Here is a 20,502-nt window from a genome sequence, read left to right on the forward strand (position 1 = left end):
ATCTAAACATCCCTTATTCCACCCCTCCCCTCCTAATGACCCTTCCCCCTCACCCAACTTTAAGCCACTTTAATATGTGTAAAGAATACAGGATGCATTGTGTGCATGTGTATTTCATATGTTTTATATATATTTCCTACTAAGTAAAGCGATGAATAATAATTGTAGAAAATTTGGACTAGTTAGATAAAATACCATTTAGGCTTGGACTCCGACTCAGATGTTCTGAGTTCTAGATCTAGCCTGGCCCTTCTCACTGCGAAAGTGTACGCCCGACTCCAGGTTGGGGGCCTAATATCCTTTAGTTTGGGTCAAACAACACCCATTATCAGCCTTACAGGGAGTGCTCCTTACATATGGAATTAGCAGCGCCTCAGAGGCTGAACCACATGGGTAGGGCCTGGGAATGTGCTCTGCAATTAAAACAAAAACAACAAAACACTTCTCAGGAGATTCTCACACTCAGCATTTCAGAAGCTCTGCTCCAGATTCTTCTACACTACACTTGGAGTAGTAAGGAGAAGATGGTCTGGTCTTACAGCACCGGCATCATCTGGGATCTCGTTAGAAATGACGAATTTTCCCTTGGCTCCTAGGCCTATTGAATCAGAAACGTGCATTTTAACAAAATCCTCAGAAGATTCTGACACACACATTAGGGTTTGAAAACCTCTGCGGTGCGTGGGTATCATCTGGAAAGCTTTACAACCAACTGATACCTGCGCCTCGCCCAGGGATTCTCCTGTACGGAGTCTGGCTTCCGGAGGTGCGGTCAGGGAAAGGGCTCTTACAAGCTTCCCAGGTTATTTTAATGTGCAGCCAGGTAGAGGACCATTGTCCCCTAATCGCAGTCCACTACGATTAAACTATAACCTGAGTTAAACTGGCTTTCCTGGGCTTGCCCAGCGCCTTAAAGACCGCTTAGAGTAAACAGTGGTTTTTAAGGGACAATGGGCTCTAGAGACAAGTTCAACTACGCAGCTTTTAGGTCCACAAAACCCGAGGCGGGAGACTTCCTGCACCTTCCCGCGAGGGAGCAGGGCGCCGCGCCCGAGTCCGCCCCGGGGCCCCCGGGGGCTCCCACCCCGGCCCCGCCCAGCTCGCCCCCTCCCCGCCCCTCCCTCCCCCGTGACGTGCCGCAGCGGGCCGGGATCATGCGCATTCGCGCCCAGCGCCCCGCACGGCTGCTCCGCCTCGGCGCTTGTCATTCTCCGCGGCGCGGCGGCTAGTGCGGACTGCGGTGCCCGCCCGCTAGCTTCCCCGCCGGCGCGCCGGCGATGTGACCGACCGCCTGGGAGCGGGCTGGAGGCTCTGCGGGTAACAGCGCTTCGGCTTGTCCCTTGCCGCGTTCCTCGCTGAGTCGCCATTCCCTCGGAGCCGCAGACACGCACCAGGGGCTGGGAGCGCCGCACTCCGGGGTCGGGGCGTCTGCAGCTCTCGGTCCGCGCGGCCGGGTGCAGCCTCAGTCGCCGCTGCTGCCGCTGCCGGCGGGCCGTGCGCCCTGGCGAGTGCCGGGCTCCGGGCACGGCGGAGCGAGGTGGCTGGTGCGGAGCGACAGCGCCTAGCCTGGCACTCGCCGTCGCCCCGGCAGTGCGGGGCCAGCGAGGTTGAGCGCTGTGGAGCGAGGTCCCCTCGGAAGGCTCCCTGTCTCCTGCGTCCCGGTGAGTTGACTGTAGTTTCTGAAGTTGGAGGGGGCCGTGGAAAGGGGAGGTGCGTTTTTATTATCTTCGTGGGGGAAGCTGGGGCGGCCCCTCTTGTTAGGAGCGGGGCTCGGTCTCGGGGAGTTCAGGGTGCGAAGAAGCAGACCCGGCACGCGGGGAGAGGCAATCCTGGGCGGGCTGGCAGCAGCCTCTGACGAACGTGCCAGTTGGAAACGTGCTGTGAGAGGACAGGTGCTCCGAGGGCATTTCGCCTGCTGCTGATTGCACGTTGCGAGCTCCTTGACTGTGTGTGTTTGGCAGTGGAGGGTGCGTGCAGGGTCTTGTTACCTCTATCCTAAGTCCTCCGGGGAGTGACTCCTGTAATATTCCTGGATGCGATAGGTCTTTGGAGGTGGGAGCTAAGTCATTCCTCCCCAGCCCTTCCGGCTTCCCGCGCATCCCACTTTATTCTTCCCTTAGGCAGAAGTTGCCAGCGTTTCCCTTAGGCAGAAGTTGCCAGCGTTTCCTTAATTGGAGTCCAGTCCTTTGGGGAGAAAACAACTTGTAAGCCAATACAGCGTTTTGTGCCATAAGGCAAATAGAATGAGAAATGCGTTCATTGTATGTGATTTCATACATTTCAAGAATGTGGGCAAGTCTCAAAGAAATAGGATTCTGATGATGGCACTTGGGTTTCACCCTGCCTGTCCTGCACCTCTTATATAAGCCTCCCGGCGGGATAACTGTGTCTCTGCAGTGGCTGCAGCTGTGGCTCTCCGTTCCATTTGTTTAAGGTTCAGCTTGAACAGTATTTAATGAAAATGCTGACATGATATAGCGTTCTGTAGTGTGAAACAGAGTGCACTCTTCAAATTGGAGTGTCTTTACCTAATAGGTAGCATGCGAGGAAAAACCCAGTATATTTTTCAAGGCAGCTCCAGGAATTAGACACATAAATCATGTTTTAAAATAGCATGCATTGTGCAGAGAGCTTGCAGAGGACCCTTTTTGAACACATCCCCTTTGTTTTAGAAAAAGTGGAAATTGTTCATCCCAGACATTTGTTGAGTCTGAAAGTTAAGTGTGCTGATGGGCTTAATTGTCTTAATAAATAAAGGGCACGATTTATAGGTAGCTATCTTGTTCTACTTTGAAGGATAGAATTCTATAACCTTTCTTTTTCATCCATCCCCTAGAGATTCCTTTTAAGTAGAGCAATAGATTATCATCATTGATGTTTAATATTTGAATCAGTTAAATTTGTAAAAGGAATACTTTGAATTACATGTAGTACCGCTATTACTGTTAAGACTGAACATTAGAAGCAAGGAGAATTTTCAGATTATTTGGTATCAAAGTCATTAGTTTAACAAAACAGCATTAAGACTTCATATATAAATATATGTAGATATATAATACGTATACATATATAAACACACACACACACATATACATATATATATATATTTAAATTTGGACTTGTAATAAATGTTTCAACCAAAACTCAGGGGTGTGTTATAGTGTAAGATTTATCTAGGCAGTCTTTAGAAAGAGAAGTGCTTTTATTTATGGTATTCCAACACAGAACAAAATGAGCTAGTAATAGGCACCACATTTAAAAACATATCATAGGTTTTTAAAGAATCCTAGGAAAATACAAAAATTTTATTTCAGAAGTTGAAAAGTTAGGCAACACATTCTGTTTTGTGAGAGCATCCATTGCTTATGTCTAGAAAAGAACATATCCCAGCATGGACTCTCAAACAGACTCACCCCTATCAGCACTGTTGCACTGTGGTAAGGAGGGTAGACTAGGCAGCTGAGCTCTTGGCTCTCCTACCACTTGAATCTGGGCAAGTTACCTAAACTCTGTGTCTCAGTACCTTCACCTGTAAACTGGGGATGACAGCAGTACCTACTTCAGGGGATTATGATGAGGATTAAATGAGTTCATAGATGTAAAGCTATTGAGCCAGTGTCTGGCATTATTTTTTTTTAAAAAAGATTTCATTTATTTATTCAACAGAGATCACAAGCAGGCAGAGAGGCAGGGGGGGAGGTGAGGGAAGGAAAGCTGGCTCCCCGACGAGCAGAGAAGAGAGTGCAATGCGGGGCTTGATCCCAGAACTCTGGGATCATGACCTGAGCCGAAGGCAGAGGCTTTAACCCACTGAACCACCCAGGCGCCCCACCAGTGTCTGGCATTATTAAGCTGATAAAATTATCGTTGCTGGGCACCTGGGTGGCTCAGTCGGTTGGGCGACTGCCTTCAGTTTGGGTCATGATCCCAGAGTCCCAGGATCCAGTCCCGCATCTAGCTCCCAGCTCTGCCGGGAGTCTCCTCCCTCTGATCTTCTACCCTCTCATGCTCTCTCTTACTCACTTTTCCTCTCAAATAAATAGATAAAATCGTTTAAAAAAATTATCATTGCTATGAAAGGAAACACATCTTTGGATACCAGGGACTGAATGGCTGCTGATGGAGGTTAATGGAAGCAGGTCACAGGTATAACAGGAGAGAGGATATAAACATTTATTGAACACTTTCTAGTGATGCAGCTGGTGTTTAATTTACTGTCTCCCTCCTCACTGAGGTGGGTGTTTTCGTCTCCACTTGGGAGATGAGGAAACTGAAGCTCAGTGAGATCAAATCAGCGTTGGGATTTTAACCTATGTCTGTTTATTTCAAATCCTGTTCTTTTTGACCTTGCTGCCTTAACTTCCTTTTGATCTTGCTTTTTCCATCTATTCTCCTTTAATCCTCATAATAATAAAATAGGTGCATTATTATCTTCAATTTACACATGAGGAAATTCAAGTTAAGCATTAAAGTATGCAAAGTGTTTAACAGCACTCTCAACATAGTTCTCCAAGATTGGGAGTTATTATTACCATAATTATTATTAAATAACTTGCTTAGCCTAGCACAGGGTAGATGTGCCAGCAGGTGAAGTGTGTTTTCTCCTTCACTTTCAGGTGGATTCCATTGCTTTTTACTTCCCCATTCATATATTCAGAGAATTATTGGGGAAAAAACGGTATGTGACAGTTCACACTGGAGGACGGTGCTCTTTGGTTTGTTTCTGCCTGCAGATGTGGCTTCAGTGATCCACACAGCCTAGCAAAGCAGCCCAGGCAGCTGTCATCCATCCACAAAGAGCATCATACCTCAGCATGAATTCAGTCCCTGCTAGAGAACAGCCGTGGGGCAGAGAGAGCAAGAGAGCCCTTATACTTTCCTGCACATTTTACTGTATATTCAGAAATGGAAATCATTTATACTTTACATTAAATAAGCATGCTTCTTTTAGGCCTTAATGCCAGTGTCACACGAAGCAGTTTCCAGGGTCCTTTGTGAGCAGTACTTTGTTAAAAGTCTGGTCCATAGCCTGTTGAACTTCTCACCTGACTTCAGAGGTTGCGAATGATTGAGAGGCCGTGTGTGTGTGTGTGTGTGTGTGTGTGTAGCTTTCCTAGGTTATCATCCAGATACTACATAGTGTTCTGACTCTGGAAAATATTTATTCTGTTTTCTAGATGTTAAAATCCAATTGCTCTAGAAGGCACATAAGCAACAGACTGCTTGTAGACTGGTGTATCCTCCTAGTGAACATATTCTACCTATTTTACCGCCGATAGTACTTGGTGACACATGTTCTAAGTTGGCTTTCTTTTTTTTTTTGAAATCAAGACTCTCTCTACAGCATGGTGACTATAGTTAATAATACCATATTGCATATGTGATAGTTGCTAAGAGAGTAAATCTCGGAAGTTCTCATTACATGTTGTAACTGTGGTGGCAGATGCTAACTAGACTTACTGAGATTATTTTGCAATATGTGCATATAGACCAGATCATTAAGTTGTATACCTGAAACTGGTAGAATTTTATATGTCCGTTACTTGTCAGTTTAAAAAAAACTTTCTGGGAATGAGCTTTCAGGAGAGTGCCTCAGTATACCTGGGGACACAATTCCACAGATACCGTGCATCAAAAAGAGAACCCTTGCCATCAACAGCCCCTTCCCATCTTTGAAATAGCCTCTACTTCAATTTTAACCCTCTTTGTCAGAGTACAGATATTCCCTTCTACTCAATCAATATTTACATTTCAAATGCTCCTTCGTTCTGGGTTATTGTATAATTGAAGTCTTCCTTGATCACTTTCATGACTTAAGCTGGGTCCATAATTTAGTTTTAACTACTTCTTTAGAATTTACATAGCTCTGTTTTATTTCTCATCTGTGTGAACTATTTAACAGCTCATCTGTGGTCACCTCTAGATTCCCAAATAACTTCTCTGACATCAGCTTTTTCCTGCTGTCAGAAAATATATGTACAGGAAACAGGTAATTTTAATATGGATAAAGTGAATGAACATCATTTACTCTTCCTAGTCATATCTACTCTTTTGAATTATGTTCACTTCTGGCTTGGGAAGTTGGGAGCTGATTCTGTTTCTAGAGCTCTTGCTTCATACATCCGTGAGAGATGTGTTGGGGAGTTACACACATTTCTGGTTATACGAGCAGGCAGTTCGTATTCATCGTGACAGAGACAGTCCCTCAAGGCTGGGGCATGGCTGAATTTGAGGACAAGGGGCAGAGATGGGGGGAGACAGCTCTGAGAATTTTTTATCTGCCACCTTTCTAGTCCTTATTGGTTGTGCCTTCTAGATAAGAACTGGAGTGAATAGTTAACGCACAGCACTTACCATGTGCTAGCTGCCATGCTAAGAAGTTTACCTACAGTGTTTAATCCTGATGGCAAACTTATATGGCAGTTACTTTATTATTCTGTTTTTCAAAAGTGGAAACTGAGGCCTAGAAAGGTCAGGACACCTGTCTAGGGTCACTTTATTAAGTTTTGGAGCCAAGAATGGAGTCCACGGCTATCTGACAAGGCCTAGGTTTCATGCAGTACATTCTGCATCTAATTTTGGAGCCTTCATGATCGTTCGGCTGTGCTGCCTAGGTGTCCTATATTGTGCTTCTCAAAATAATCCTGTACTATCTGTTTTGGTTCCCACAATAACCCCGGAAGAGAGCTAAAGAGATGCGAGGGAAGCCCATTGCCTACCTTCTTGCCCATAACCAGCATCTGGCATTGACTACATAGTGTCATCTCCATGTCTTTGTGGAGAAAGAACTAAAGCTTAGTTCCTACATCAAACCCAGAAAAGAAAACCCACATGTTAACCTTGTGCAATAGGAAGTGGAAAGCCTTCGACTGATAATGGGACCCAATGGAGAGGCCTGTTAGCTTTGTGTTTGGGTCACATAGTTTGAGTCCCTCTCATTAAAGAAAGGGGAAGTATAGAAACCTGAGATTTTCTCTGAAGATTAAAAAGTAAATGTTTATAAAAAAGTATCAGCAGGGGCGCCTGGGTGGTTCAGTGGGTTAAGCCTCTGCCTTCAGCTCAGGTCATGATCCCACAGTCCTGGGATGGAGCCCCACATCGGGCTCTCTGCTTGGCAGGGAGCCTGCTTCCTCCTCTCTCTCTGCCTGCCTCTCTGCTTACTGGTGATCTCTCTCTCTGTCAAATAAATTAAAAAAAAAAAAAGTATCAGTAATGGAGATTACTGCAACAGTGTCATATGCTATTCCCAATGAGACTATGGTTTATAAATTCAGTGAATACATAAGTCTAACAAGTAAGGGTCAAGTGTGTTGTCTCAGAATAGTAACATTGCATCACATTTTCTATGCCTGTATTGTAGTCTAATTCCAGTCCAAATGCACAATACAAAGATAGAATTTATGGCCAACTTGTAATATTTTTAAAACGCTTCCTCGGAGCCTCCCTTCCTCCATATTTTTCTTGATTTCACATTGGAGCCAGCGTTTCTTCAATAAGTTCTTCCTATTCCTTGGGTTTTAAATTATTATTTTATGTTGTTATAACATTTTGGCATATTGCGTTGATGTTTCATCTACTCTCCCTCCTTGATTTTATACAACTGTACAATTTTCAAACCTGTGAGTGACTCAAAACTTATGAAAAATTCAATTTTCTAAATAGAGACACTATTGCAAAGGAGAGGGAAATTTGGCTTGACTGGAGAGTCTTTACTTAAAATACAGAGCACTAGAAACCTTATGAACCTTATGGAGTAGGCCAGTTAAAAAAAATTTTTTTTGCAGTTGATCAGCAACAGCTTTATATCTTCTCTATGATTTCATAGGACCCAACATCTACACACCGTATCCTGTATTCATTTGCAAGTGATCAGCTTCAGTTAATTTTGTAAAGATACCAAAAGGTGTGAGTCATTCTAGTCTTCACAGGGTTCCCAGTGTTGCATATATAAGCTTTTCTGTGGATTTACTCTCTAAGTGATGAAGCGTAATCAGGCAAGTCTTTGGGCATCTGGTCTCACTGCATTTGTGACGGGATTATTACTGTTACTATTGCTCCTGCTCAGTCCATACCCATTACTCTGTCATTCCCATTATGGTTGAACACGCTGAAGCTATTGGGAAACTTTCATGTTGAGGCAGCTCATGTTATAAGTTAGAGGCAATAAAACCACATAACACAGTGATTTATTTTTATTTTTATTTTTTTAAAGATTTTTATTTATTTATTTGACAGATGGAGATCACAAGTAGGCAGAGAGGCAGGCACAGAGAGAGAGAGAGAGAGAGGGAAGCAGGCTCCCCGCTGAGCAGAGAGCCCGATGTGGGGCTCGATCCCAGGACCCTGGGATCATGACCTGATCTGAAGGCAGAGGCTTAACCCACTGAGCCACCCAGGTGCCCCTGATTTTTTTTTTTTTTTTTTATTAAAAAAAGCCAAGCTGTAACACAGTTGTATACAAGAATACTGCAACCTCTGCACTCAGCACTGGGGAGTTGCAACCACTGTGGCCTTACTCTTTTCTCCCTGACACCTTCTAAGGAGAGCTGTGAACCTGTAATTCACACATAATCAATCACTAGCAACTTGGCCGTGTTTGAGTCAGATTGAGTTAGAATGATAATTACTCATTTATGCATTTAGCAGATATATATTGATAGGATACCAGGCATGTTGTTGGATGTTGAAACCTCAAACAGAAGAATCCTTGCACTGCCTTCCAGAATCTCAGCAGAACGAAGGGAAAAAGGTGCAGTTGTAAGCAGTGCATAAAAGATGCTGGGCTCTGTCGGGGTACCTGCTCCAAGGGGATGACTTTCCCTTTGGAAGTGTAGGGCTGGATCTGAGTCTGGCCGGCGAGTCAGAGGGGGCCAGGCAGCTGAGGATGGGAGTGGGCTGACAGAAATCGTTCTGAGCAGAGGGCTCAGAGAGAACAGTGCAATGGGAGTACTGAACAGGGCAGGTGGCATGTCTGAAGGACAGCTGGTTGTCCCCAGTGGCTGGTGCACATCGAGGGCTGTGGACGAGGTCAGAGATGGACAGTGGAGGCTGGGGCCACTTTAGGAAGTGTTCTGTGGACCATGCTTGGTCCAGATGAATTTGCGTACTTTTGGGGGTTCTTTTAGAATGAGTACTCTGGGTGTTTTGTAGAGAATGGGGGTGTCGGGTGGGGGGCAGACATAGAAGCCCTGTGAACAACAACAGCAACAACAACAACAACAAACTGTTGAATGAAACCTAGTACAGGTTAAGGTCTGAACTTGGACTGGTAAGAGTGGGGAAAGGAGGAGGAGGGGAGAAACAGGGAGGGGATGGTGACTTTAAGGTTGACTTCCAGATCTCTGGCTTGGGTGACTGAATGGAAAGAGGTGGCATTAGTCCTGATCGTGAAGACAGAGGGTTGTGCAGTCTGCAGGGCAAGCTGACGAGTTTGTTGGCAGAGTTACGTGATGTGAGGCACCAGAGGCTCTCCAGGGCTTGAGAGTCAATGGACTGTTGTACCGGCAGTGGTTCTAGAATTCAGGACAGAGGCTGAGCTGAAAATAAAAGCTTACAAGCCTTCTGTGTGTTTCACGTTGTTGTGGAGGTGGTGATCTGCCTGGGAGAACACCTGGAGTGGAAAAAAAAAAAAAAAAAAAAAGATGATGGCCAAGACCGCAGGTAGAGGCAAAGGAGATGGGCTAGTGAGATTCAGTGAGGGAAGTTTTTGACAAGTGCCTGGACGCAAAGTGGCGGAAACCAGAGGCAAAGCAAAATGAGGGGCTTGATGGTAACAAAAGGAATGAAATAGAAGAAAGCAGCAAGCAGAGGGACGGGTCTGCCTGTTAACTTGCTTGTATCTACACAGATGACGGTGGCTGTTCTCAGGCAGCTTTCTGCTGTCTGAATTCCTGCATCTGGGAGGTGGGTGCAGTGGATAAGGGTAAAGAAAAAAGAAATAAAGTCATGGAAAGACATGATCCTGGGTCTGAAGCTGCACGGGGGATTGAGTTCCCATTTCTTATTTTTCTTTTCCACTCATTTATCTCCTTCATTGGCCGCAGGTCATGGGCACTTGGGAAAGTGGAAAGGATAAAAGAGTGACTTTCTCGGTGGATAAAGTGCTCGGTTCTTCTAACAGACATGTCTCATTGTATCCATGAATGGGCACGCTGGGGGGAACAGTGATAAATGGTGTATTATTTGGCAGTTTAAGGAAACTGAGCTTTTATCGTGGTCATAGCATCTTAAGAGGGTTTGGACCTTTGAACCAATCCTTTTATAGTTATAAATGAATCTTTTGGCTCATTGGTATATTTGAGACATAGTTGAGTATAGTTTCCTGTAATTTTCACTTGCCATCAAAACAGGCCTTGTCGGGGTGCCTGGGTGGCTCAGTGGGATAAGGCCTCTGCTTTCAGCTCAGGTCATGATCCCGGGATCCTGGGATCGAGTCTCGCATCCGGCATTCTGCTCAGCGGGGAGCCTGCTTCCTCCTCTCTCTCTGCCTGCTTCTCTGCCTACTTGTGATCTCTGTCAAATGAATAAATAAAATCTTTAAAAAAAAAAAAAACAGGCCTTGTTATAGACAAACTAGAGTATTTGGGGATGATGGAAATCATGACCAGGTATTTTTGTTTATATCATACATGTTAGTCCTCAGCCATTTTGGCTTTAATTTTGACCGAAAGACTGAATTACTCCAATCGTAAAGATGAAAGAACTGAGATTCAGGGTTGGGATAACTGGGCGGAGATAACACAGCTCATAAATGGCTCAGCTCCCAGAACCCAACCTGAAGCCTTCTGACTTCAGATTCCAGGTTCTTGCCACTCATCATGTTGCCTCTGTCTTCGTGAATAGCTACTAAAGGAAGATTAGCAGGTGGAACATTTCAGAGATTGTTTTTATTAGTCTCCTCAAGGCAACAACAGTAGAAACTGTGTTGGCTAGTCTGTATTTGATGGGCCGCAGGTTATTTATGCAAATGTATGTAATTAAGTTAGACCGAGGAGGGAGGGGAAATCTTTCTTCACAAAATGAACATCTTTTTCTTTCCTTATCTTAGAAGCTTAAAAAAAAAAAGCCTCCGAGTTATAAAATATAAGGGTGAATATTTTAAACTGCAAAATTATGGTAGTTGAACTTGGTACTTGTGATGCAATGTAAATTTGTTGTTGCAACAAATTCAGTTCAGTTGTTGCAATGGCTATTGTAGGTGGGGAGCATTCTGTGTGTACATGTGTGTGTGCACATGAAATAAAAATTAACCAAATTAGTTTAAGCTATTGGTTTTCCCTTCTAATATTATTCTTGTATATTCTAAATACATTAAATGACGTAGCTTGCTTTATCTCGCCAAAGCAGCTGTCACGTTATCCGTTTAATGCCAAAGGTATAAAACATTTGTCTTGAGCATTTTGCATGTGAGCAGTGTAAAATGATGCAGGGTTTTAGTTTTACAGCTTCTTTTTTAGCCCCTGGTATTCTAAAATTATGATTTACCTGGTTTTGCTACTTTAAATCAATTATTAGCTATTAAGACACAGGAATGTTAGACTCATGAGAACATGGAATTTTATGACAGTTTGTAAAGTTTATGGTGCTGTATTTTTTTTTTATTTCACAAAAAAATATCTATGAACCTCGCTAAATGGCAGTTTCCAGATGAAAGCAATTTCTAGCAAGTGGCAAAATGCTGGTACCAGTGCTTATCCTTAAATCTCAATTTCAAGCTTCACGGTGCCAATTTTACATGTTAGCTTCAGTAGGAAAAGTAGAATCTAAAGGGACTTATGTTTTGCGACATTTGGTACGTTGATCTCTTGTTACTGGTGCTGATTTTTAAAAATGCAGTACATTTATATATTTTAAAAAGTCTTATGAAAATGGTAGGCACCTTTCTTAATTCTAGTAACTACTATTACACTTGGCGTATTATAGTGGCCTTAGTGCAGTGTAATTGAGAAGGTACAGTAGAGGCATATGAAAATGTAGATAATAATATAAGTAATATGGTATTTTATATATGATTTTATTGCATTTTAGATTTATAATAATATGTGAGGAAACACAAATGAAGTAAAATGAAATTAATTTGGCCATTTCATGCCTCATGTGTCCCAATTTCATCCAAATGCAAATATGATAATCCAGGGCTCAGAGTTAGCATTCTATTGAGGTAATTTGACAGTACTGTATTTATTACCCACCACCTAGATAAATAATTAAGCTGCATTTCCTACTAATCTTCCCATGAGTATACATTTTAACATTCTGTACCAAGAGTTTTCATTTGCTAAAAAGAATAACTGAATTTTCTTTACCTCTTTTTATTTCCTATTGAATTTTGTTCAGAGATTTTTATGTGAGTGTATACTTGACATGATAGAGCATGTCTAAATTAATAATCTAATTTGAATACCATAATTATGTGTATAGTTAGGGCTTGATTGAATAGAGTGTTTTTGCATATTGTGTATATTCTTTCTCTTAGTGGATTTAGGAATTACATGTTTAATATTCAGAGTCCTAAACCTGCGTGCATTTACCGATAGACACAGAGAGAAAAATGTAAACATTTTTACAAATGGAGTTTAAAAGATGCACTTCCTTTTCAGATATTAGGAATTGACATGTAACTGTCTCCTGTAGCTTTTTCTTATATATAACAGATTGATAAATGCAGAAGTGGTTGAAAACTAGAATAGTGTCATATGTAGTGCCCAAATTTTCAGTGTTGAGGTCAGAAGTGTACACCTTTATTTTTCTAAATAACAAAGATGTTTTCAAGTAAAATATTATGAATCTCCGTAAATATTTAAATGTATTCAGATGATATTAAGAATATTTTTTCCTTTACTTCATTATGTAATAGTCACTTTGCCTAAAATGTGTGTCTTAAACTTTACCATCAATGTGAAATGCTCAGTATCTCCAAAATAGAATTAAAACTACAAACTCTGGAGTCTCATTAAAAGCATACAGTATGGGGGCATGTGGGTGGCTCAGTAGATTAAGTGGCTGCCTTGGGCTCAGGTCATGGTCACAGGGTCCTGGGATCCAGCCCCACGTGAGGCTCTCTGTTTCTCCCTATGCCCCTCCCTGTGCTCCTTCTCTCTTTCAGTCTCTCTCTCTCTCAAATAAAAAAAAATCTTAAAAAAAAAAAAAAAAAGAAGCAGCATACAGTATGGATAACAGCTTTTCAGGCTTTGTGCTGGGATATTTGGAACAGGATTATGAAACACTATGGTTGTTGAGAAAATAAAATAACAAAGTGTTAAACTTACACTTAATTTAATGGTTTTTGCCACCACGGCTCTTAACCTTTCCCACTGGCTGAGTGATTTGCTAATAGTGGCATGTCGGGACCCGAATTATTATAGATCTTTTCTTTTAATAAATATTCAATAGCATTTTCAAAATTGTTCTCCTAGATGCAGTTCATAATAAACAGCCCAGTGCTGATGATGAACATGCTTTTATACCATTTATAGCCATGGGCCACTTGGCATTTGGACCCTTCTCTTATGCATTTTCACAGCTCCACATATTCTGAAAATTGTCAGCCTTGGATTAGAATAAGCCTCTCGCATCTCCACAGTTACAGGAAGAATAAAAAGAATGTTCTCCTTTTCTTCTCCCTATAATATGCCAAGGCCTGTGGTCAGAAAATCATCATTTCCTAGTTATAGGCTTTTTCTTTCTTGATGTTCTCACTCACTGCAGAAAGTGGTAACACAAAAGGCGTTGTTGAAATGTGAACGCGTTCGTTTGGGTTGATCTGTCTCACTCTCTTTCTAGCGAGAGCTGTGGTTCTCAGCTGGGGGCGGAGAGACATCTGACAATGTCTGGAGACAGTTAGGATTGTCATGACCGGGGAGAGGGATGTTACTGGCACAAGTGGGTTGAGACCAGGAATGCCCTCCTCCGTTCTGCAGTGCACAGAATAGCCCTCTTTAGGGAAAAATTCTCTGACCCAATGTCAATAGTGCTGAAGTGGAGAAACCCTGATCTAGAAAGTAGGGAATGTCTATTTAATTTGCATTCTCTTGTCCTAGCAAATGAAAATGTGATAGATGGTCCTTAGAAAGAAATCGTTGCAATCAATATAATCATTTATCGAGCACTTAAGAGGTCCTGAAAACACAGGGCAAACCTCGACATCCATCCCAGCCCTCAGGAGTTTATACTCTCTTTAAAGATGACTGGCAAATAAAATACTATTATTCAATGTGACGTATGCTGTAATTAGAGGAATATATGACATGTTAAAAAATAATTTTGATTTTATTTGCTAAATATAAAGGACTATCCAGAAGAAATTTATGTTCTCTGGCTAGATGTGAAATTAGTCCTTCATGGGTAAAATTTCTCTTTTTCCCTTGATGAAGAATAGGTTCCCTTTATTGCCTTTCTCTCTCTCCATTTCAACTGGTATTAATTTGAAACATCAGGAAGGAAGAGGAGATACTGACATGAAAAGTGTTACTTTAGAAATTTAGGATATTAGTTTTTACCATCTTCATTCAGTTATAATTTACATGTCATGAAAATCTCCTGTTTTAAGTGTGCAACTAACTGGTCTTTAGTAAATGTAGAGAATTATGGAACTACCATCACATTCCAGGTTTAGGACTTTTCCATCACCCCAAAAAGATCCCTTGTGCCCATTTGTGGTCACTGTATTCCCATGGCCAACCCCAGGCAACCATTGCTGATCTTTCTGTCTCTTTGTCTTTTCTCACTTTCTTTCTCTATAGATTTGCCTTTTAGGAAATCTCTGGACATTTCATTTGGGATATTAATTTTTGCAAGTAAAAATGTAGTTTGATGTCTTCTTTTTGAAGGTTATCATGTTTATATTTTTCTTTTTATTGTTGCCACACCCAGCTATAACGCAGGTTTGAGTGTACTTTGTTACCAGAATTCTCAGAATAATTAGGTGGAAAATGTGGCAAAGGGGAAGATAAGCATGTATGTTTATGCAGCATATGTGCTACATCAAACAGCCCATGGTATGCCTGTTTTTCAGCTTTGACCAGTTTTGTTCCCTGCGAATCTGTCTACTAAAATAATGTCATTGAAATCACTGATAAGCTGACTGAGGTCAGATGAATACTTCATGTTGTGGGAAAACTACAAAAGGATTAAATCCAGAGAATTCCCCTGTCTGGAGAGTTGTGTAGGGGGACAGCAATCCTTTTGGGGACACATGGCTTTCAGAATTCAGCTTTTAGAAAGGTAATACAGTTTATATACTGTATGTTATGTAATAGTCCCACGTGATCCCAGGAAACAGTAGACTTTTTTCTTTTTTTTTTTTTTTTTTTTTTTTTTTTTTTGGAAACAGTAATTTCTGTTGCAAAGTGCATGAATATTAACATTTAAGAAGACAGAGGATGACCAAATAACTTGATGTCCGCTCAGGTCAGTTTTTAGAGTTTAGAGTATATTCATTTGGTAGCAATGGAACAAAGTTTCAGAAACTTTTTCAGGAAATTTGCATTTCAGAATTGTGGATAAAGGTTTGTGAACTTGCAGTATATCACAGGATATTACATCTCAAATAATTGCTCCTTCCTCTTATCTACTCCCAGCCTCCCATCCACCCTGCCACACACACATTTCATACCATTTAGCCCTGAGTATACTTGTCTTGCTTTCACATCATTAGCTTCTCATCAGACTTGATAAAATGCCAAGTTAGCTGTTCAATTTTGGTGGAAAAAGGCCAGGTACAGATGTGTTATGGCGGCCAGATCTACATCCTCTTGTGGTTTGTGGTTTTGCCTCCCTGTTATGGCCTTGGATTGTAGCCATGTTCATTTACTCCAGAACCCTTGGGGCCCAGGGGCCCAGAAGATGAAGTTAGTTTTTTGAGGTCAAAATGATATCCTTCAAGAAAAATCCAAAAGGAATAATGGCAGCTGTCACTCCAGGTAGCCCCAGACTCATGCGAAGTAATCCTCGCACCCATCCCCAAATCTCTAAGCAGTGAGATAGGAGATAAAGACGTGAAGAATAAAACATGTGGTATCTAGTGCATTCTCACGTCAAAAGTAAGATGCTAGTACAAAGTGAGATAGTTCAGACTTGTTCCAGTTTCTTAAAAATTCTGCATAATCTTATATAATTTGCTTAATGGTACTTAGCAAGCCTCGTTAGTTTCTTTTCACATGTATTTCTTTTCACATATGTTTATTCACATAAATTTCATGTCTTTATTAATTTCCAGACTCCAGTGGTGGTACTCAGGAAACTGTAACTCTATGACACCGGGGTTTAACTGATTTTCCATGGTATTCCTAAGTGGCTAGGAATGTGAATGGATATTTCGATCGGTGTGTAAAATTTGCCCTTGTTGCATGTGAGTATGTGTGATGGCATGGCAGTATTACTTAGGCAGGACATACTGTAGGTTGGGGGACCCATTTACCACCAAGGGAGACCCAATTTCTGTAAATTAGAGGAAAGAACATAGTGCAGTGTTATACAAGCCTTGGGGAAAAACTGCATGTTTTTAGGGACATCCAAGAATTTTGCCTTTTGGGAACTCAAGAACATCATCAAGTCATAAGCTCTTGAAGATCAATGTGAGCTAATAGTTAGCTGAGTGACTACAGTAACTGGAGCATATAGTAGGGGTTACATTGCTACTGTTAGTTTTTTTTTTTTTTTTTTTTTTTGAAGTTCTTCATCACTTCAGTGTAATATCAACATTTCCTCTGAAGGTGAACCATCAACAGGAAAAGACATTGCATCATTGCCCCTTGGTAGTGGAAGTAGGCTCCTCGCCTTTCCCATCTGCAGCTTCATTCTTGGGTGTCTTGGTTCATGCCCACCTCTTACTCCAGCTGCAGCATGCTCACAAGTATCATTTTCTCTCCTGTCTCCCAACTTGAAAGAGCTAAACTTGTCCCGCCTTGGTTTTGCACCTGTCTTCTGTTGCCAAGCATCTTTCTGAGTTTGCAAGCATTTCTTCTTTTACCACATTTCCTGTTGTAAAGGAGCTGACAGCCCACAGGGGCCTCACATCATCACTGCTGCATTCCCTTCCTCATTAAGTACACCCCCCCTTTTGTGTTCTGGTGATGCTTTCCCCCTCTTTGGGGGCAGGTCATCTGATCTGTCTCACCTTTGTCTTTCTCCCTCTGTCAGTCTAGCTGCCTTTAGAGCAGTGGTTCACCATATTTACCACTTAAGAACATTATTAGTGATGTCCAGGGCCTCCCCCAGTAATTCTGATTAACAGGCCCTAGGGGGCCTTGACCTTGGTGTTTTGTTTTGTTTTTTAAAGTGGGGTCCACACCCAGGGTGGAGCCCAGTGCGGGCTTGAACTCACAACCCTGAGATCAAGACCTGAGCTGAGATCAAAAGTCAGGTGCCTCAGTCAGTGCCTCAGCCACCCAGGTGCCCCAGACCTTGGTGGTTTTTGAAAGGCACCTCCTCTCCGACGTCCCACCTCAAGTAAGGCCAGCCATCACTGAGAATCACCCATTTAGAGGACATGATACCTGTCGGGTGCTGTGGGTCACAAGCCACTGTGGAAGGAGGAGGAGGGAAGTTGCAAAGATGAGAAGAGATTAAACAATGGCAACATCCTTGTCCCTTTGTTTACTTTGAGTTTTAGCTCAGGGGGAATGGGTTTCTCTGAGTGCCACCTACACCAGCCCAGTGTAGCAGCTTCTCCCCCTTGGACTGCTTTCCCATCTGTAAATCCCTGGCAGCCATGTACCCCCAGCAGGACTGAAACCACTGGAGGTGAAGTGTGCACTTATCTCCTCATGAGGCTGGCCGCAAGGGGCCTTATTTTCCTTTCATAACTATGGCCTCCTGCCTTGCGACCCACTATTTCCATTTTTCCTTTCTGTCACTCTGTCTAAACCAAAGCCACGGGCCCTCCTCCCTCATTTGTTGTTAGTTTGAAACTCACTGCCATAAAGACATACACAGGAGACCCAATTAAAGTTCCGAGGCAGAGATTTTTCACTTTGCTTTTTCCCTTGTGAGAAAGATGGGTGGCAGGGTCTTTGCTGGGAAACGATTGTAGGGAATATAATTTTTTCTGAATTAGTGGGAGAAGGGAAGACCACTACTAAAATTGAACTGCCATCTATTCACAGTTTCCTTTTATTTTTAATATACCTGTGGGTCTCTGAAATCCTTTCTTACACAATAAGGAATTCAGAAGTTGGACAGAAATGCGTTCGGATAGCTTTCTTTAAAAAGCCTCTTCTCTAGGCTTTCTGTGGTCAGAATGCCTGTCCGTTTTCCAGAGAGCAGCACACAAGAGCCTTTGGATGGGCTCTATTGTTCCACAGTTTCTAAAGGGGCTGAGAACGTTTATAACATGAATAGATTTATAATGCTGTCTGAACCTGTTTTGTTGTCAAGGGATATTTTGTTCTAAAGACAGTAATTTTATTTTTTTCAGTAAGTAGGAAAATTTAAGTGAGGTGATTTTTGTATTCATGAAAAGTATACACGACTAACTCTTTCAAGGACATCCCATGTGAAATTTGTAGAAAATCCAGTTGTGTGGGAAAAAAAGAAAAAGAAAAAATGCCTCACTTCATAAACAACTAGGAAGATATAGGAATGATTTAAATGCCAGTTTTCTTTACTATAATGGGGTCAGTTTACAGAATTTATACTTAAGACTTTCCTCTGAGCCACGGATATTGCACAAAGAAAATTCTGCCCCTCGGTCATCCTATTATGTGGTAAGAAATGGAACTTTTCATTCAGCCTCACGCGTCCAGTGTGAGAACCTGGCCAAGGCTGGCCTTGGTGCAGGCCAGTTATTCATTAACGTGTTCATCTCTTCAGCATACATTGAGTTCCTACTGTGTGCTGGGCACCATGATAGGTAGTGGATAGAGCAGCTAACAAGCTACCTCTTCTGATGTTCTGGTGGGAGGAGATAACCACATAAGGAAGGGAGTATCAGCAGGTATTATGTTCTGAGCAGAGAAGTAAAATGTATTTATGTTATTAGGAATGACTGGGCAGTTGGGGCGAGCCCCCTTGAGGGGGTGAAATTTAACCAGGGCTGGTAGGAATTCAGAGACCAGCTTCGACAGAGCAGACCCAGGCAGCTGGCAGAGATGGGGAGGGCAGAGAATTGAGGCTGGGTGCACGGTGGCAGGGAGCAGCCTGGTCAGGTTTGTATTTGAGGAAGGTCACTTTTGGAGCAGGAGAGAAGGTGAACTGGAATCAGAGGCAGGGATGGTAGGGCCCCAGGCTGGAGCCCAGATCCTAGAACCAGGGTACCTGCTGGGAACAGGGTAGGCAGCATGCCAGCTGGATGATAAGAGGCTGATCTGGGGATCCTCCTCTGTTCCTTGTCCAGACCCAGATTGAATCTTTCAGCCTGTTGAGGACACAAGCCTTAATTCATTTGCTAAAATGCTTATTAAAAATGCCAATTTCCAGAAGCGCCTGGTTGGCTCTGTTGGTTAAGCATCTGCCTTCGGCTAAGATCATGATCCCACGGTTCTGGGATTGAGCCCCACGTTGGGCTCCCTGCTTCTCCCTCTGCCCCTCCCCCTTCTTGTATTTTCATGTGTGTTCTCTTTCTCCCATAAATCAATAAAATCTTTTTTTAAAAATACCTATTTCCACAACCCATCCCAGTCTAGTGATATGGAGTGGGACCCAGGATTTCATTAAGCTTCCAGGTGTCTGATGTTGTGGAGGCTGTGGACCAATTTTTGAGAAATATTGTGTTTACAGACTGTGCTGTTGAGTATCCAATTTAATTCTCTCAACAACTCTGTAAGAGAAGTGTGTTTTCTGTAGATTACAGATTAGGAAACGGTCAGTGTGATTAAGCATCAGGCTCAAGGTGACACCACTGGTGCGTGTCATGACTGACAAAGCGATCTGCCCTTTGTGTAGCTAGCCCTGCCTGTGTGAAAATGGGAATTGTGGCCCCTGAAAAATTCAGAAACCTTTGCAGGTTAATATGTCTTATGAATGAACAGGACCCTTCTCTCAAATCCAAGACTCAATACATCCCATCTTCGGATAGAACCAGAAAGTTTCCTTTTTTTAACTAGCTTTTCTTTTCTAAAGGAAAAGTTTAATTTTCTTTTTTTTTTTTTTTTAAGTGGGCGTGGAGCCCAACCTAGGCCTTGAACTCATGACCCTGAGATCAAGACCAGAGCTGAGATTGAGAGTCAGAGGCTCAACTGACTGAGTCACCTAGGCACCCCTTAATTTTGTTTCTCAAAGGTAGAATTTTTTTTTAAAGATTTTATTTATTTATTTGACAGAGAGAGATCACAAGTAGGCAGAAAGGCAGGCAGAGAGAGAGCGGGAAGCAGGCTCCCCGCTGAGCAGAGAGCCTGATTCCGGGCTCGATCCCAGGACCCTGAGATCATGACCCGAGCCAAAGGCAGAGGCCTTAACCCACTGAGCCACCCCAGCGCCCTTCAAAGGTAAAATTTTAAGCCCTCAAAGTCCTCAAATATATATCTTAAGAAATATATATTGCAAAAGAGAGATTTGATCTTAATA

The 20,502-nt window shown here is 42.5% G+C and overlaps 1 protein-coding gene across 1 annotated transcript in view; it reads left to right on the forward strand.

Moving 5' to 3' along the window:
- Positions 1–1,350: 1,350 nt before the first annotated feature.
- LOC111156805 (phosphoprotein membrane anchor with glycosphingolipid microdomains 1) overlaps positions 1,351–20,502 on the forward strand; it is a 129,827-nt gene continuing 110,675 nt past the window's right edge. Inside the window, exon 1 of the mRNA XM_022517874.1 lies at positions 1,351–1,661. The gene's annotated coding sequence lies outside the window, so the exon portion shown is untranslated. The remainder of the gene's footprint in view (positions 1,662–20,502) is intronic.

The sequence above is a fragment of the Enhydra lutris genome, unplaced genomic scaffold (genome assembly GCF_002288905.1).
Source record: "Enhydra lutris kenyoni isolate GAN:26980312 unplaced genomic scaffold, ASM228890v2 scaffoldscaffold49, whole genome shotgun sequence".
Lineage (NCBI taxonomy): Eukaryota > Metazoa > Chordata > Mammalia > Carnivora > Mustelidae > Enhydra > Enhydra lutris.